Here is a 3,986-nt window from a genome sequence, read left to right as displayed (position 1 = left end):
CAAAATTGAAGAAGTGTTGGCATTTTAAAGATGAAAGGTTGCATTTATGCAAAAGTCTGGTGATGATAAAGTTAATATGGAAGATAATTATAAAAGTGGCTGTCCTCTATTACAGACCGAGGTACCACAAAACTTGCCTAATTGAACTGAAATTAATATTCTTCCAAAGTCTGCGCGTTGCCACACACAAACTGCTGAATTTCTCCTGAAGATCTCCCTTCAGTAAGGTGCACTGCACAATACAAGTTAATAAAATGCCAGACAGCTAGACTGCGTTCTTTGTTTGCTTGGTTCAGGGCCTCGTGGAAAACAATAAATTGCATTCATGTCAGCTGAGGCCCATCCCTTTGCTAATTACCGTTTGGTGCTGAAATGACTTCTGTGAAATTGGGAGCATGAGGAAACATACAGCCATACAAGGGAGGCTTTTCAGAGTTTTGCAGTAAATGTGAGATAGGCCTCAGGCACACAGATGTTAAAACAGTGAATTCCCCCACAGATTACACTAATGGAAACCCTGTCAGGGTAAGTCAAATCCGGGTCTGTGGTCAAAATCTAATTAAGGTTTCTGTACTTAAAAAGAATATGAATGCCTGGGGGTGGCGATGAATGTATAAGAAAGTCACTTGTTTGTAAAACTGTTAGCGTGAATAGTAAGGACCGTGGGGCTGTTACCTGCGATGGAGCACCTGTTTTCCGAGAGGCTGTGAGCACGGCTGCCTGGAAGCAGGGCGGGTTATTTCGGGGGTCAGCGAACCCGGCTCGGGCCACCGTGGTCTCCCCGCCTTTGGGGCCTGCTGTGGGCCACGGGTTGAGGTCACGGATGAAAACGATCCTTAGACGTCTCTCTGGAATCCCAGAGGATGCTTTGCTTTGCCACATGAAAACCACCCCAGATGATTCTGCCCAAGTGCCTGGCGCCACTGAGGAAATAGTTCTTGCTGGGGGTGTGGGGCCGGCCCGATCTCCCCTCGTGGGGAGACGCAGGGTCGTCTGCGGGGCGCCGCCCCGAACAGCTGCAGCGTCCAGGCCCGGCCCTGCTTCCCAGAGAGGAAATGAATGTATCATGCTGCAGTCTCTTCGTTTTCACCACGCACAAATTTCCCCTTAAATACTTAAAAAACAACACCCAGAGCTGGATAGACCTTAAATTTCGAATAAATGAAATCTTAATCCAGTCTGTTGCTAAGAGTTGTTATTAAAGAAATAAATTTGAAACAGCAAGTGGTTTGAGAATTTTTGAATTTAATTATTTAAATCTACTTAGGGTAACTCTCACGCGCTATTTCAAGTTTCCCATTGAGAACATGAATTCTGGGAAAGGTATCCCACGCAGGGCCCTGGAAATATTAACTTGCCTGCACGACTGTGGGCTCAGCCGCAGACAGACTGTGCCACCCTCCTCCCTGCCGCCCCCCCCCCCCCCCCCCCAACGAGCAGGGGAGAGAGACTCGGAGATGCTTTTTTTTTTTTCCCCTCTATGTAAATTGCAGCCAAGCGGTGCAGGACAGATTTTTTTTTTTTTTTTTTTTCAAAGAAGGAGGGAAGCAGGTCCTCTTCTTGCCAGGACGACACATCGTCAGATGCGCTCTGTTTACGCAGAATCATCTGGCGGCCTTTAGAGAGCAGCAGCGGGTTCATACAGTCATTCACTGAGCCAAGTCAGGAGGCGAAAGGTAAAGAGAAACGACCACCTGTGTCATTGAAACCACCAGCGACTTATTCAGGGTGCAGTTTGGCCTAAGGGGTGTCTGGGGCCTAATTTTTGACATCTGCAAAAATGGATCTTCTGCTCCGACCGTCCCCAGGGCAGTGGCTCCAGGCTTGGGGTGGGGACACCTGCACCTTTAGGTGCCACTTTGCCCCTCAGGCTGGGAGAGACTCTGCTTCCCAGTTAGGCCCTGTGGCGTGGTGCTGTCACCTGGGTCCTGAGAGCAGAGGCCACCTTCCTGGAGTAGCAGTCTAGCTTTTTAAAAATTTTATTTTATTTTTTAAAAGATTTTATTCATTTATTCATGAGAGACACAGAGGGAGGGGCAGAGACACAGGCAGAGGGAGAAGCAGGCTCCATGCAGGGAGCCCGACGTGGTACTCGATCCCGGGTCTCCAGGATCGGGCCCTGCCTGGGCCGAAGGTGGCACTAAACCGCTGAGCCACCGGGGCTGCCCTTATTTTATTTTTTAAAGATTTTATTTATCCATCTGAGACACAGGGATACGGACAGAGAGGGAGAGAGATCACGCATGAGCAGGGGGAGACGAAGAGGGCAGAGGAGCCGACTCTCCAGTGAGCCAGCGGCCTGACGGGGGCTCCGTCCCGGGACCCCGAGACTGCGGCCTGAGCCAAAGGCACACGCTCAGCCCTCGGAGCCACCCAGGTGCCCGGCGGTCCAGCTCTTTGAGAGCACCCAGGCTGGGGTGTGGGAGGGGGGAAATGCACGATTCGGGCACAGACTTGTGACTTTGCCTTTCTCTCCATTTCACCCGGGGTTGGGAATGGCACACGGTGGATGTCTTGGGCCTCGTGAGCAGCGGCGAAGTTACCAGACACACCCCGTGAAGAATCTTGCCGGCGGTTCAGGCCCGAGTCTAGGAGAAGCCCAGTGTCCTGAAGAGTCCTGTTTCCTGCCGGCCCCTCGATGACAGCGGTCGGGACCTCGTTATGGATCAGAACTGCCAACTGCAACTTTCCCACACCCAGCCCGAACTAACGAGAGGATGTGGACTGGGAGCGATTTCTCCATCCAGAATTCTATTTTTTCCGCGCAGTATAAAAATCTGCAGAGAAGCCAAAATCTTCCAGAAAAAAAAGCCACTCTTAGCGTGGGGCCCAGCCTTAGCCTCAACCTCGTCCCCAGGAAATGCAAAGGCCTAGAGAAATTGCATGTTTCACAACGTTCAGAGGAGGAGTGAGTGTTTTTACCATGTGGAAGAGCAGAGGAGCACTAGGTGAGGGGTTTCTACGGGAAGTAAGGTCCAGTGGCTAGCGATGGCTCAGAGGGCAAACGTTTCTGGGTTTATGTTTTTAATAACAGTGGCATAGAATTATAGCTAATTTCGGGTATTTAATTTATCAAAAATCTACACACATTTATGAAATGACTCTCCTTTTCCAGGTGCAGCGCTGGGCCCTGGGACGGGCAGGGAGGAAACGTCTTGGTTCCTGCCCTTGGGAGGCTCTCATTTCTGTTCCGGGAGCAGGCCCTCAAACTTCACGGAGCCAAATTTCTGCATCATTACAATGCCTCGCATGTAGGAGCCCAATAAATGTTTGTTGAATGAATGGATCTGTTAAAAGGGGAGTGTCATGTTTCCTGTCTTTCTAAGGAGTTATTGTGTGTTAGAGTTAACATTTATAACTCATTTTATGCCCCTACATGCTATATAAGTACAAATTATTAAATATCATCATAATAAACTAGGGCCCCAAACAGCCAGTTACATTTTCTTATGAAGTTAGTGACATTTAGCTGCTTTGTTGGGCAGATGGTGTCATATTGCACCTGTTGGAAAAGTAGGCATTTTGGGAAGGGACATTAATTTAGAACTACTTATAATATAGCAAAACACTGGGCCCCTTAATAAGTGTTATTTGTATTGTTTCCCGAGGAAGTAACACAGCTGACCTAGCTTTAAGTTATTGTTGTTATTTCCCCCCCCCAACTGCAACACTAATTCTTTGTATCGGAGCTTCTGAAATTAAAAGACCATCATTTCTTAAGGCGCTAGTCCATATTTCTTCATTCCTGGTTTTCTCTTTGCCTCCCTGGATCGGCTTTTAATCCCAATTTGTTCTCGGCCTTCTCTCTCCTTGGCATGTGTCTCCGCTTTGTGTCCGTCTGTCCTGTCCTTCTCTGTCTCCATCCTCTCTCCTTTCCCCTGCTGCCCAAGGCGTGTTCTTCCTCAGGGATGGATGCCTCTCACATCGCTTCTGAGCCCACCTGTACTATGGTCTGTTGGGGTCTCCAGAGCAGCTGTTCCCGCCTG

The 3,986-nt window shown here is 49.1% G+C and overlaps 1 long non-coding RNA gene across 3 annotated transcripts; it reads left to right on the top strand.

The window, feature by feature from the left end:
* The first annotated feature begins 1,415 nt into the window (after positions 1 to 1,415).
* LOC112924419 (uncharacterized) lies at positions 1,416 to 3,720 on the top strand. Of its 3 annotated transcripts, none has more exons than XR_003235882.2 (3): positions 1,416 to 1,676; positions 2,207 to 2,948; positions 3,116 to 3,720. It is a non-coding gene; the product is annotated as an uncharacterized lncRNA (long non-coding RNA). The 3 variants fall into 3 exon arrangements; XR_012000786.1 differs by having other exon boundaries at positions 1,416 to 2,377; positions 2,532 to 2,948; XR_012000785.1 differs by having other exon boundaries at positions 1,416 to 2,948.
* Positions 3,721 to 3,986: the final 266 nt, after the last annotated feature.

Source organism: Vulpes vulpes, chromosome 3 (assembly GCF_048418805.1).
Source record: "Vulpes vulpes isolate BD-2025 chromosome 3, VulVul3, whole genome shotgun sequence".
Lineage (NCBI taxonomy): Eukaryota > Metazoa > Chordata > Mammalia > Carnivora > Canidae > Vulpes > Vulpes vulpes.
Note: the sequence above shows the minus strand (reverse complement) of the source record. Positions and strands in the feature narration are given on the sequence as shown.